We start from the raw sequence: 15,695 nt of genomic DNA on the forward strand, positions 1-15,695 counted from the left end.
CACATGCAGGCTTTTCTTAGCACACTTTCTTCACAGGTATATCAATACGTGTGTAGGTGCAATCTTATTATTCCAGATTTCTGCAGAGGACAGTTAAACTGTGTTCTAGATTTAACTTTTCAGTACTGTTTCCTATCATGCAGCATTTTTTTTATTCATTCGTGGGATGTGGGCGTCGTTTATTGCCCATCCCTAATTTCCCTGGAGAAGGTGGTGATGAGCCGCCGCCTTGAACCGCTGCAGTCCGTGTGGTGAAGGTGCTCTCACAGTGCTGTTAGGGAGGGAGTTCCAGAATTGTGACCCAGCGACGATGAAGGAACAGCCGATATATTTCCAAGTCAGGATGGTGTGTGACTTGGAGGGGAACGTGGAGGTGGTGGTGTTCCCATATGCCTGCTGCCCTTGTCCCTCTAGGCGGTAGAGGTCGCGGGTTTGGGGATGCTGTCGAAGAAGCCTTGACGAGTTGCTGCAGTGCATCTTGTAGATGGTGCATACTGCAGCCACGGTGCGCCGGTGGTGGAGGGAGGGAATGTTTAAGGTGGTGGACAAGGTGCCAATCAAGCGGGTTGCTTTGTCCTGGATGGTGTCAAGCTTCTTGAGTGTTGTTGAGCTGCACTCATTCAGGCAAGTGGAGAGTATTCAAGAGTATTTTATGGTATTCTCTCTTGTAAGAATCTGCTTTCATGCCAAACTCCATGCTCAGCCAAAAGGACAGGCAGGCAGCTATACCTTAAGCATCTACCAAATGGCACTCATTGGCAGTCTGTTGAGAAGTGCCTCAGCGGCTTGCACTCTGATTGGAGCTTTCCTGCTCTCTGGGGAGGGTGAGCACCAGTCATTGACGCCTGTCAAAGTATAGGAGTTTATCGTGTGGGAATCACAGGAATGAAAATGTACCTTACCACTCCTGGCATTGACTGCACTTCAATATCTCAGTATGCTGTGCCAACAGCTGAGATATCCTCATTTTAATAAAAAAACTTCAGATTCAGTCATCTGAAAATATCAGTTTTTGATTCGTACAACCTGAATTGTCTCCGATTCCAACTGGCACTCATCCCTGTTCTCATTTAATTGAAGGTAATGTCGGGTTTGGTGCCTTGGGAGCTTTGTGCTTGGATCAGACTGAGTGAATTCAGACTAGCCAGCGTAACTTTCCTTCATTTCAAATTTTTTTCGTTCCACTTTCCATTTTCACATCAATACTTGCAGGTTAGTGCAGCACTACCTCTGAGTGCCTTGGCATACAGAATCAGACCATTGTTCCCCGAAACCCTCACGAGATTCTCAGCCTGAGCCATCTAACCAAAAAGACCTAACGAAGAGATGAAATGTGATATAGCTGCACCATCAGTGAAACCCTTCCCCACAGGACACTATTCTCCTGCTGGTATCTATTTAAAATGCCATCTGGGGCCTCATTCAAATACTAAGCTGCTCAGCATATGACAGTATTGAGAAGGTCTTAGCAGCCACCTCCTCCTTTGGGAGGCTTTTCACTTTATAATAACACCATCCACTCTCGCATAGTGCTTAGATTAACTGAAGATTGAAATTCAGATGAACAGGGTCATTATCTCAGTCTCTCAGATTTGATGAGCAGATTTTCAAAATGTAACCCTTGCCTCCATGCTTATGAAGCTCACACATTTTTCTGCAACTGATAAGGAAAGTGCACTGTGATCGTAAGAAAAAACTGAAAATGCTAAAATGTTTAAATAACAAGCAGAAACTGCCAGAAAGACGCAACACGTTGATCAGTGTCTGAAAGAGAAAAGAGAGTGTGATGTTTTTTGGGCAGAGATTCTTTGTTCGAAATGGTATAGCAAGGTCGGACTGAAAAGGAAGGGGAGAATAGCTGGTGAAGGTCAAGGATTAATATTGTAAAGAGGCAACTTTGTGTGTTTAATATACTCAGACCAGACTTTAAGAGCTGGAAATTCAATTGGAGTGTTTTTAAGCCACTAATGTCAGGCGATTGCAAAATTTAGCACCCGAAAATGGTTAGCGACGAGAGCCACAAAATTCAGTTGTTGTGCCCTGACACAGTGGAGTGGAGCACTAAGGGAAGCGTTCCACAGTTCTCTTGGGGAGCTCGGCCGGGTGAGCAACTGAATATCCCGTTGCTGAAGAGCTGGCTTCATAGCGCCCTGAGAGAGGCCTCCCTGCAAAAAAAATCAGAACAAAAAACATTACTCACCCCAAATAAAGTTAAATCGCAAGAAAAATATATCAAACACGCTTACCTCATGCAGTCATTCCTTCCCTTAGCGCACTGGGACAGCGTTCTCTGGTGGGGTCACTCGGGGGCGCTACTGGTGCAGCGCAAAACAAATTTTACATCTGTGTCGACACCGGGGGCACTGCACACTGCGCGACACTCCCGGCCGATATTGCTCAGTGTCGCCGATACTGGCACACTGAGCGGCACCACTGCCGGCGGTTGCAAACCCTTTAGCGTCCCTCGCGAATATCCGACCGAATTTCTCCCCTTAAGTGTGGAAGGAGGTGAAAAGACCTCGATAATCCTCTCATTCAGCTTGTGAAAGGGAGTAAGAAAGGAGCACACGGATCACAGTACAATTTGCGCCCGGCCGTGTTAAATGTGAACGGAGCTGATTTTTTAAAATGCAGGCCAAGTTTCAGCAAGCACTGTGTTTATCGTACGCTCTACAGCAGGCTGGCAGTCTGAGCCAGGGGTGCGTGGCTGCCATTGACAGCTGCGTTAGCGTTGGTTAACTGGCTATCGGCTTTGAGGCGATTAACTGTGGCAAACTGTGAGGATGGATTGCCGCGCTGATGTGCTTACTGTCTTTTTGAGTTTGCAGAAAGAAAATCCAAATTAGTGAAGTGACACTTTGTGGAGGCTTGGGATGGATGGTGAGCTTTATTCACACGGAGATGAAGATTGATTGTATTCGGAATCAAAAGCAATGTTCAGAATAGGATTTAAAATCATTACTTGAAACTTCAATTTATTTTCCCCTCCTCCACCCCACACAAATATTTATTTTTATTCCCCTTCCCCCATCCCTCAGATCTCCTTGCCTCACTTTCCCTTCCCTGAGCAGAGAGACTTGCTGTCAGCGTTGTTCTTGATCCAACTACAAAGAGGTGAGTGAGCAGCTTGTTGATTCTTTCTCCCCCGCCCCCCCCCCCCCCACTCCCTGGGGGAAGTGTTTGAAGATTTCTCCTTAGGCCTCAGTTACGATTGAGAATTTGAAATGCAGAAGTCATTGTTACAGACCCGAACAAAACCCCTTCAGTCTTCCCTTCCTCTTTCTATTTACACGCTTTGAAAACCTAGGTTTGGCATCAATGAGCCACTGCCTCCTGATTCACCTTGTGTTCTTTTTCATTCCGCACCATGAGTCTTTTATTATTAGTGTCAGCCGGGGCTCAGTGGGTAGCACACTCGCCTTGAGTTAGAAGGCTGTGGGTTCAAGTCCCACTCCAGGGACTTGACCATATAAATTTAAGCTGATGCTCCAGTGCAGTGCTGAGAGAGTGCTGCACTGTCGGAGGTGCCGTCTTTCAGATGAGACATTAAACTGAGTTAAATAATATTTATCCCCCAATCAGCTTAACCGATTATCCGGTCATTATCACATTGCTGTTTATGGGAGCTTGCTGTGCGCAAATTGGCTGCCGCGTTTCCCACATTACAACAGTGACTACACTTCAGTAAGTACTTAATTGGCTGGTAGTTGTGAAAGACGCTATATAAATGCAAGTCTTTCTTTTATACTCTTAACTTTGCATGCACATTAAGGTGAGATATTTTCGTGCTGGGGACTGGAAATATTCCTAATACAGACACCAGTGTCGTCATCAAGTACTCCCAGGTCAGACGCAACATAGCTATATGCAGGGTAATACTCCCTCTGCTCTGTTCCGACAACGTGCCTCAGTCCCAATGTCATCACCTTTTGCATCAGTCGGACATGTTTTCCATTTCTCACACCAGCCATACTGTGGCATTGTTGAGTAAGATTGCCAATTAGTGATGAATCGGGGCTGCTTTTGTGCTGCAGCCCACTAGGAACTGGATTGAGACTGCTCGTAGTCATTTCATACAGGGCCTTTACATGCAAGTAAACAAATGGTATTTTCCTCCAATCTGTCTGGGGTGTATTTGAAATCGGGTCCCAGAAGTGGAAGGCCACCAAGTTCCGCTCGCACAAACCTTTTATGAAGATTTCTCAAAAAAAACCTATCTGACGCAGTTCAATGGATCATTAACGCTTCAATTACCTTCTCCATAACTTGAAAGAAAGAAAGACTTGGATTTATATCGCGCCTATCACGACCACCGGACGTCTCAAAGCGCTTTACAAACAATGAAGTACTGTTGTAATGTGGGAAACGCGGCAGCCAATTTGCGCACAGCAAGCTCCCACAAACAGCAATGTGATAATGACCAGATAATCTGTTTTTTTGTTACGTTGATTGAGGGATAAATATTGGCCAGGACCCCGGGGATAACTCCCCTGCTCTTCTTCAGAATAGTGCCATGGGATCTTTTGAGAGAGCAGATGGGGCCTCGATTTAACGTCTCATCCGAAAGACAGCACCTCCAACAGTGCAGGGCTCCCTCAGTACCGCCCCTCTGACAATGCGGGGCTCCCTCAGTACCGCCCCTCCGACAATGCGGCGCTCCCTCAGTACCGCCCCTCCGACAGTGCGGCGCTCCCTCGGTACCGCCCCTCCGACAGTGCGGCGCTCCCTCAGTACCGCTCCTCCGACCGTGCGGCACTCCCTCAGCACTGCACTGGAGCGTCGGGCTAGATTTTTTTGTGCTCCAGTCTCTGGATTGTGACTTGAACCCACAACCTTTTGACTCAGGCAAGAGTGTGCTGCCCACTGAGCCACAGATGAAGAGATGAATCCTAAAGAGGGTTAAAATGGACTTTCATTTTTGATATGGCAATACATTGAATAGTGTCCACCCAGTGATGGAGGCAAGGGTGGTGAAGTCATGATTCTCCCAGTCATTTTGTGGTCGGCCATTGCAGCTTTGGAGGACCTCCTCCCAGGAACCTCTGTCACCGTCTTCCAGGTTTAGACTGGGCCTTCGGACTGGGTACGTCGGCATTGTCTCGTTCCCAGCTCAATTCCTTTCCTGCCATGTTGGTCACATATCGATTCCAACCTGCCTGCCCTCCGCATAGTCAGCCAAACCTAGCTCCCGCCACCCAGGCAGTTTTGAACAAGGGGGATACAATCTTGAGGATTGTCTCTTGGTAATTTCAATAATTTGAAAACCAGACAGGAATGTCTGATTTGAACTGAAAACAAAATCTAGGCGCATATGCGAATAGACATGTTCTGCAAGGAGCACACAGGTTTTTGTTAAAGTGCCGTCTCTCTGTGGTCCGCAACCAGGTAAAAGCTGATGGCTGTAAATGAGAAAGATAGGGTTCAAGCCACAAAGATAAGTAAGGCAGCAGGTCAGAAAAAGAAACACTCAAGTTTGAAGCTCGCAAGTTGCTTTGATTATTAGCTTCTTAAAACTGGAAGTAAATTGCCCTCGGCTACTTGGCAAATCTTTCCAGCCCTAAATTGGATGGTTTCCTTTCCTTCACTATGACAGACATCGAGCACTCCCAGGTGTACGCAATGTCTTCCTGCTTTTCCCCAACCTCAGAGGAAGCAAAAGGCCTGAATGCTTACAATAGTGCTAATGAGTATTCCCCCTCAGCAGCGAGCCGCATTAAAACAGTTTGGAGTAAAACTGGCGTCGTTGAAATAAAGAATGAGTGTGTGGAGAAGAATAAAATGAAGACTGGATGGGGCACCGTTCATCTTACCGTAGTCGCTGGTCACGGGTGTTAATGGTAGACTGTGTGGATAGTGTATAATATATAACATTACTAACTGTGATAGCGTGGCATGAAGCTCGGCTAAACGATTACTTCAAATAGATTGTTAATCCTCGTGTGTGTATTTCTACTCCGGGTAAGTTATGAAAAAGGCACAGCTTTCAGACTGCAAGGGATAACGTCTACTTACAGAGCCGCTGTTAGACTTTACTGAGGATGACAGTTCTCTGAAAGCCCAAAATTGTATGTTAGAATCACAGGGATGAGCTTCAATGGCTCTTCATTACCCTTGAGTTTTTTTACATGTGTAATTCAGCAGTTATTTTTCAATGTCCACCTATTCTCCTCATCACTCCTGAAAGCATAATTTCATGGACGCTCTCCAACTCTCTGTTGCCGCAAATAAAGATCCCTTAGAAGGGGAATGACACCAAAGCAAATGCACATTGCTGAAACGATCTTATTGAGCAATCTACAAACTGCGGGTATAAATCAAATGCAATGCAGCGTTGTGTTCACAGTGCATGTTGCAGTGATTGCTAGTCACAGGAGATTGTGGCCCGGACTTTCTGAAAGGACCTGCCTGGCTATTGGCCATAAATTGGTCCATCCCAATCATCATTGAATCATAGAAATTTACAGCACAGAAGGTGGCCATTCAGCCCATTGTGTCCGTACCGGCCAACAACGAGCTATCCAGCCTAATCCCACTTTCCAACTCTCGATCCATAGCCCTGTAGGTTACGGCACTTCAAGTGCACATCCAAGTACTTTTTAAATGTGGTGAGGGGTTCTGCCTCTACCACTCTTTCAGGCAGTGAGTTCCGCCCCAGACCCCCACCACCCTCTTGGTGAAAACATTTCTCCTTAAATCCCCTCTAAACCTCCTACCAATTATTTTAAATCTATGCCCCTCTGCTAAGGGAAATAGGTCCTTCCTATCCACTCTATCTGGAGCCCTCATAATTTTATATACCTCAATTAGGTCTCCCCTCAGCCTTCTCTGTTCCAAAGAAAACAACCTCAGCCCACCAATCTTTCCTCTTGGCTAAAATTCTCCAGTCCAGGCTACATCCTCGTAAATCTCCTCTGTACCCTCTAGAGCAATCACATATTTCCAGTAATGTGGTGACCAGAACTGCACGCACTACTCTAACCGTGGCCTAACTAGTGTTTTATACAGTTCAAGCATAACGTCACTGCTCTTTTATTCTGTGCCTCAGCTAATAAATGCAAGTATCCCGTATGCCTTCTTAACCACTTTATCTATCCATCCTGCTACCTTCAGGGATCTGAGGACATGCACTCCAAGGTCCTTCTGTTCCTCTACACTTCTCAGTGTCCTCCCATTTACTGTGTATACCCTTTCCTTGTTAGCCCTCCCCAAATGCTTTACCTCGCACCTCTCCGGATTGAATTCCATTTGCCACTGTTGTGCCCACCTGACAAGTCCATTGATAGCTTCCTGCAGTCTACAGCTTTCTTCTTCATTATCAACCACACGGCCAATTTTTCGTATCATCTAAATACTGTATCGTCCCGTATTTTCCTCATTATTTCCAGTGGCCACAAGGAAGCGTCGGTCCATTTCTGGGGTAGTTCCATATAAATGTGATGGAAATGACACTATGACCTAGTAGGTCCGGCTTTCTGTTAGTTCCACCTGATTTGCACTGTTTCATCAAAACAGGGGCTCAGCATTGCTAGGCGCTACGGAGAGATGTAAAAAACATTAAAGAGCCTTGCAGGAATGTTGATAACAAAACTTAGAATCATATTTCTGACTCCATTTTGGAAGGTTTTTTTTTGTTGTTACCAAATATGCCTTTGCACCATTTGCTGCGGACCTGAACAATTTCAAGCAGTTTCCCATTGCAAATTCCCTTGTGCATTTTGCTTTCTGATGGTCGAGGAGATACGGTCGAGGAAAGCCAGGCTGGTCAGACTTCATCGGTGGTGCACAACACCCACCTGTTTCAAAATTCTCATTCCTCTTTTCAAATCCCTCTATGGCCCTCGCCCCTCCCCAATCTCTGTAATCTCCTCCAGCCCCTCCCCCCCTCCCCCGAGATGTCTGCGCTCCTCTAATTCTGCCCTCTTGAGCATCCCTGATTATAATTGCTCAACCATTGGTGGCCGTGCCTTCGGTTGCCTGGGCCCTGACCTCTCTACTTCTCTCTCCTCCTTCAAGACGCTCCTTAAAACCTACCTCTTTGACCCAGCTTTTGGTCATCTGTGCTAATTTCACCTTGTGCAGCTCGGTGGCAAATTTTTTATCTCATAATACTCCTGTGAAGCGCCATGGGATGTTTCATTATGTTAAAGGCGCTATATAAATACAAGTTGTTGTTGCTGGAATCCTAAAACCCCAATATATATGAGTAGAGATACATTTGTCAGAGAACGGAGGCTGCACTTTACGAAGCTGACACTGAGTTATGCCACCTATGTAGAAATACATGCGCAGAAGGTAGAGCAGAGAAACAAGCTGTTTGGTCCAAATAGTCCACGTCGGTATTTGGCCTCTCCCACAAGCTTTCCGCTCCAATCACATTTACCCGCCCTGTTACCGCATCGCATCAACCCCCTTTCCAATCTAATCTTGAATGTTGATGCAGTTTCTACCTCAACCACTAACCCTTGGAAGTGAGCTCCACAGCCTCACAACTCTCTGAAGAGATTTACCCGTCTCTGCGCAAAGTCTGTTACCTATGTTATGGCATCTGCTGCCTCTGATGGTGGGAGTGCTGCTTTCTGCACATTCGCAACACAGCGAACATGAAGGGTTTGAGCGACAGAGATTCGGTGTGTCAGAGCAGCCCATTTACAGGTTGCAGGTGCATCTCGCAGTCCCACTAATAGCCAATTAACAGATTGCCGCTTCCCTTAAAGATGTTGCAGGTGCTCCCATTAATGGGCAATTAACAGTTTGCAGGTGTTCTGAGATGTCACATTAGCAGAAAAAATAAAATGTCGACAAGACACCCTGTCTGTGTGGGATGTGATTTTAAACGTGGGATGGTACATGTTCTATATGTACTTTCTCCCTGTGGATACAACCAAGTGGAGCAGTTTACAGCACAAGAGAAAGAGGCATTTGTAGTTAATGCACCACATGATGAGGCATTAAAACACACAATAATATCCTGGATTCTCTGTTCCTTCCAGTTTCCTTCCCATTTTTCTCTTTCTCCAGGAGGAATTCTTTCTCTTCTTCAAATGGGATCTTTAATATCCACTGCAACCGCCAGACAGTATCTTGGTTTAATGGCACATCCTGATGATGGTACCTCCGACAAAACAGTACTACCTGTCAACTTTTGTCTTGATTACGCTCCTGTGAAGCGCCTTGGGACATTTTACTGCGTTAAAAGGCATTCATGTCAGCCCTGCCTCAGTGGATAGCACACTTGCCTCTGAGTCAGAAGGCTGAGAGTTCCAGTCCCACTTCAGGGACTTGAGCACATGAATCTAGGCTGACACTCCCAGTGCCAGTACTGAGGGAGCGCTACACTATAATAAGTCATCCTCAACTCCAGGGGACTGCCGAAGAAGAGGACTGAGGGAACAATGCATTGTCAGAGGTGCAGTACTAAGGGAGTACTGCACTTTCGGATGAGACATTAAACCGAGGCCCCGTCTGCTCTGTCAGGTGGATGTAAAAGATCCCATGTCACTATTTGAAAGAAGAGCAGGGGAGTTATCACTGGTGTCCTGGGGCCAATATTTATTCCTCAATCAATATCATTAAAACAATTTATCTGGTCATTATCACATTGCTGTTTGTGGGACCAAATTGGCTGTAGCGTTTCCCCACATTACAACAGTGACTATACTCCAAAAAGTACTTCATTGGCTGTAAAGCGCTTTGAGACGTCCGGTGGTCGTGAAAGGCGCTATAGAAATGTTAGTCTTTCTTTATATAAATGCAAGTAGTCATTATCTCAGCACGGCACTGGTGTGTTATATTCAAGTTCTCAAATGGGCTCAAACGCAAAAACTTATCAGGCAGAGGAAGCGTGCTAGGGATTGAACGAAGCTTTCATTATCTGGTTATATAGCAAAATAACATTTTTGGTGAGCAGTGCAACATGAAATAAAATTTCCGAGAGATGCGAGACCATTACAGCGCTATTGTGTGAGAGCCAATCGAGTGAACTTTCCCATTGACTTGAACAGATACTCGGGCAGTACAAGCACACAAAGGAGAAGTAATGTAAATCAGTGACCTCTGACTAGGCAGCATTCACACCACTTAATAAGCTTTTAATACAACCGAGAGAAAACAAAATTGACAGCTCCTAATAGCGAATTGTTCAAACCTTCAATACCTGACAGTTTTTTTTTTACTTCTTCATCCATTCCTCAAAAGATGTTAGATTACTGACCATTCATTATTATCTTGTATTTCATTCTTTATTGCACAAAGGCTTGAGTCAGATTTAGAAAACCACAATTAGGTCGATGTATTCTGTTATTTTACAAATGAAATGGATCAGATTCTTTTCCTGCAGAAACTGCATCACAATATCTTTAGCAAAAAGATACCTTTATGCCAAGCCGTGAGCTCGATGATTTTGTGATGCTGCTCAGGGACAGAAGTAAATGACTTGTCTTCCGAAAGCTGCCTCCCAGTCTGTAAGCTTTCTATCTTCCTCTACTTTACTGGTTAGCTTTCAGTCGTCGTCTCTCTCTCTCGCTCTCATCTAATAGAAGAGCAGGGAGGTTATGTGTGAACTGGATAAGACACTAGTTAGGCCTCACCTAGAGTACTGCGTGCAGTTCTGGTCACCATATTACAGGAAAGATGTGATTGCACTCGAGATGGTGCAGAGGAGATTTACGAGGATGTTGCCGGTACTGGAGAATTTTAGCCACGAGGAAAGATTGGATAGGCAGGCGTTTGTTTTCTTTGGAACAGAGGAGTCTGAGGGGAGATTGAATTGAAGTGTATAAAATTATGAGGCTCCTAAATAGAGTGGATAGGAAGGACCTAGTTTCCTTAGCAGAGGGGTCAATACCCAGGGGGCGTAGATTTAAAGTAATTGGGGGAGGTTTAAAGGGGATTTGAGGGGAAATTTTTTCACCCAGAGGGTGGTGGGGGTCTGCAACTCACTGCCTGAAAGGGTGGTAGAGGCAGAAACCATCACCACATTTAAACAGTACTTGAATGTGCACTTGAAGTGCTGTAACCTACAGGGCTACGGACCCAGAGTGGGAAAGTGGGATTAGGCTGGATAGCTCTTCGTCGGCCGGCACAGACACTGTGGGCCAAATGGCCACCATCTGTGCCGTAAACGTCTATGATTCTATGTGCTTTCTCACTCTGTCTCCGACTCCTTTTCTCACTGTTTCTGTAAATCCCTTATTCCTTTTATCTTCCGCTTGCCTTCCACAAGTGTTTCTTTCTTGATTTACTCAATTGGTGCTTTTTAAAAACTTTTTCAAGGCCAGAGCACGCAGTGGCTCGGCAGATCGGGGCTGCCCGAGAGCTATTTCAATAGATGAGAGGACCTAGCTCTACGAGCCGGAATGGGGAAGTGAGCGGGCACCGGGGTCTAGAAGCGAGTGGGAGTTAGGCCCTGGGCTGGGATTCATTTCTCCCTGGATCCAGTAGTCTTCCTGTCACTCCCGTGCTGTCTTGATTTGGATATGGAGCTATGGCTGCAACCTGTACGCAACAGACACCCATATTTGACCCAGAAATCTGTTATGTCGATATTGGATGACTTTGGGTCATGCCGCGCCTGACGTTTGAGGTAAATGCAGCAATCTCACCACCGCTGGGGCGGAGCTATGCAAATGAGTGGCGGAGGGTTTCGGCGGACCCACTTGGAAGGAAATCTGACGTCCTTACCCGGACTGGCCTAAATGTGACTCCAGACCCCGGCAATGTGGTTGACTCTTAACTGCCCGTCTGAAATGGCCCAACAAGCCAATCATTTGTTTCAAGCCCACGTCCCAGGAACGAATTTTTAAAAAAGTCAAGGACATTTGCGTGTAAATCACATGCCTGAATTTTCTGGCCAAAAAATGGTGCCATGCCTATTTGTCATAGTTATGCTGAAAATCTGCTCCAAACTGTACTCTTGCTAGGTTATGGTACTGCTGTATATTTATTCCTTGTTTATGTAGGATTGCTGTGTTATTAGATAATACAAAGGATTATTGAGTGCAGCCTGCAAGATTTTTCACAATTTGCAAGTGAAGCTTGTCTTTTTGACTTGTCATTCATGGGTGATCGCATCATTCTCACTTTCCCAGCCCATTGAGCCCTGATTGTCGGGCCTCTGCTTTGAGCTTCCATGGATTTTGACGAAATCGTTAATTATATCTCATTCAATAAAATCTCTAGATAAAGGAAAAAGCAATCATTGGGACAGGTAATTGGATTTGGGGAGTAGAAAAAAAGAAAGACTTGGATTTATATAGTGCCTTTCGTGACCACCGGACGTCTCAAAGCGCTTCACTGGCAAATGAAGTACTTTTGGAGTGTAGTCACTGTTGTAATGTAGAAAACGCGGCAGCCACTTTGTGCACAGCAAGCTCCCACAAACAGCAGTGATAATGACTGGATCATCAGTTTTTTGTTATGTTGATTGAGGAATAAATATTAGCCCCAGGACACCGGGCATAACTCCCCTGCTCTTCTTCGAAATAGTGGCCGTGGGATCTTTTACATCCACCTGAGAGCACAGACGGGGCCTCGGTTTAACGTTACATCCGAAAGACATCAGCTCCGACAGTGCGGCGCTCCCTCAGTACTGCCCCTCGGACAGTGCGGCGCTCCCTCAGTACCGCCCCTCGGACAGTGCGGCGCTCCCTCAGTACCGCCCCTCGGACAGTGCAGCGCTCCCTCAGTACCGCCCCTCGGACAGTGCGGCACTCCCTCAGTACTGCCCCTCCGACAGTGCGGCGCTCCCTCAGTACCGCCCCTCCGACAGTGCGGCGCTCCATCAGTACCACCCCTCCGAAAGTGCGGCGCTCCCTCAGTACCGCCCTCCGACAGCGCAGTGCAGCGCTCCCTGAGTACCACCCCTCCGACAGTGCGGCGCTCCCTCAGCACTGGAGTGTCAGCCTAGATAAAATAGCAGAAAGGAGTATGGTGATCATCTTAACCAGGGTGATTATGGTATTGGCGACTGTGGGAACTAAAGGAACCTTCTTGAGTTTGATAGTATTGGGCATTAGAAGGCTGAGTCAACGTAATGCATGTCAGTGGATGAAGTATAAACTTGGGTTCAAAGCAAGAGTGAAACCAGTCTGCAAGAAATCAACCTATTGGGTGGCTGACGAGGCTTGAAGAGTTGAGGAAAAAAAAAAGAGTTGGCTTATCCCAAGACCCACTCAAGTGCCACTGGAGCACTGACGTAAGAACATGAGAACAAGGAGCATGAGTAGGCCATTCGGCCTCTCGAGCCTGCTCTGCCACTCAATAAGATCATGGTTGATCTTCTACCTCAACTCCACTATCCCCATATTTCTTGATTCCCTTAATATCCAAAAATCTATCAATCTCTGTCTTGAATATACTCGACGACTGAGCATCCACTGACCTCTGGGGTAGAGAATTCCAAAGATTCACCACCCTCCGAGTGAAGAAATTCTCCTCATCTCAGTCCTAAATGGCTGACCCCTTATTCTGAGACTGTGTGACCCCTGGTTCTAGACTTCCCAGCCCGGGGGAAACATCCTCCCTGCATCTACCCTGTCAAGCCCTGCAAGAATTTTGTATGTTTCAATGAGATCACCTCTCATTCATCTAAACTCTAAAGAATATCAGCCTAGTCTACTCAATTTCTCCTCATTGGACAATCCCCCCCCATCCCAGGAATCAGTCTGGAGGACCTTCATTGCACTCTCTCTCTAAGGCAAGTATATCCTTCCTTAGGTAAGGAGACCAAAACTGTACACAATACTCCAGGCGTGGTCTCACCAGGGCCCTATATAATTGCAGTAAGACGTCTTTACACTTGTACTCAAATCCTTTTGTAATAAAGGCCAACGTACCATTAATTGCTTGCTGTACCTGCATGTTAACTTCCAGTGATTCGTGTACAAGGAAACCCAGGTCCCTCTGACAACACAATTGCTCATTTCTAACCAAGCAGCCACCACATTGTGGCTCGGTCAGAAACCCACACTGTAGTCCAACCCACCACGAGGCTGAAACCTGAACTAGCAGTGTGTGGATAGTTCTGCTGAGAATTTGTTGCTGTGGTAACCACCCTGAGACCACAATGTGTCAAATCCAATTGAATTCGGCTGTAGTGGAATATTTCCATACTGGTGTTTTTCCCTGTGATCTTACTTTAACCTCTCGAGGGTTGAGTGGCCTTTGCTACTTTTGCAGCCCGCTAACCCTCTTTAAAAGGCTTGTCTTTGACAGAAGCAGTGTTGTGACAACTGTACAGGGTATTGGTGAGGCCACACCTAGAATACTGTGTACAGTTTTGGTCTCCTTATTTAAGGAAGAATATACTTGCATTGGAGGCTGTTCAGAGAAGGTTCACTAGGTTGATTCTGGGGATGAGGGGGTTGACTTATGAGGAAAGGTTGAGTAGGTTGGGCCTCTACTCATTGGAGTTCAGAAGAATGAGAGGTAATCTTAGCGAAACATATAAGATAATGAGGGGGCTCGACAAGGTGGATGCAGAGAGGATATTTCCACTCATTGAGGAATACTAAAACCAGGGGACATAGTCTCAGAATAAGGGGTCGCCCATTTAAAACTGAGATGAGGAGGAATTTCTTCTCTGAGGGTCATAAATCTGTGGAATTCTCTGCCCCAGAGGGCTGTAGAGACTGGGTCATTGAATATATTTAAGGTGGACATCGTCAGATTTTTCAGCAATAAGGGAATAAAGGGTTTATGATGAATGGGTAGGGAAGTGGAGCTGAGTTCATGATCAGATCAGTCATGATATTAAATGGCGGAGCAGGCTCGAGGAGCCATATGGCCTACTCCTGCTCCTATTTCTTATGTTCTTATGACTTTATTTATTAGTCTTGGAACTAGAAATGACAGGGGGTACTTGTCAGACCAGGTGCCAGTTTTCTGATGCATACAAGCAGACATGCTAAGTGCCATTCATTAGGAGTGACAGCCACCTATCTCTGTTTAAATGTGCAACTTATTACGTTGTGCCATTCGTAAATACAGTTATGCACATTTTAAATATGTCATTCTTCGTGATCATAAAAGTCACTCTGACATTTCTCTCATGTTGACATCCCTGTACAATTGAGCTCTGCGTTTGATCCATAAAGAGTAATTGCTTTTGGTTTTTTGATATAACTTCCACCAGTCGAGGTGAAAAGAAAATTCAAGCATTTAGAAGTAGCGCAGAGAGAGCCAGAAAGATGATCGCCAGTTTTAGAGGCCTGCTATCAGGAATGACTGGAGAAATTGGCTTTCTCAGCATGGAGGATAAACAATATCACAGGCTGGCCCGTTTCCCTATTGTGATTTCTATGTAACTGTCCATAGACAGGCCAGCTGAAGAGGCAATCCGCATACGAGAATGCCTGTCTCAGCTCTGTACAAAGAAACTGATCTGTCAGATATTAGATAAGGAGTTTTACTGGAGCTTTTGTGTAAAATTGATTTATGAAGATTGTAAAATGACTCAAGTTCAGCACAAAGCCTGTGTAATATCTGTGCTGATCTTGGGATCACAAAGAAAGTAGATGAGAGTAGATTGAACACTTGAAGGAAGATGCTTCAGATATGCAGCAGTAATCAGGAAGAAACTGTAGCCCAAGGAGATTTGTGAGAATATTGTTCGGTAGTTTGCCGTCAGATTTTTCTTTCCTTCCCTACGGCAAGGCGCCGACTTCAAAAATACTTCATTGGCTGTAAGGCGCTTTGGC

General features: G+C 45.7%; 1 protein-coding gene across 1 annotated transcript in view; it reads left to right on the forward strand.

Moving 5' to 3' along the window:
• LOC139239429 (ADP-ribose glycohydrolase MACROD1-like) overlaps positions 1-15,695 on the forward strand; it is a 1,029,639-nt gene that overhangs the window by 299,845 nt on the left and 714,099 nt on the right. The gene's annotated exons all lie outside the window — the stretch shown is intronic.

The sequence above is a fragment of the Pristiophorus japonicus genome, chromosome 27 (genome assembly GCF_044704955.1).
Source record: "Pristiophorus japonicus isolate sPriJap1 chromosome 27, sPriJap1.hap1, whole genome shotgun sequence".
Taxonomy (NCBI): Eukaryota; Metazoa; Chordata; class Chondrichthyes; family Pristiophoridae; genus Pristiophorus; species Pristiophorus japonicus.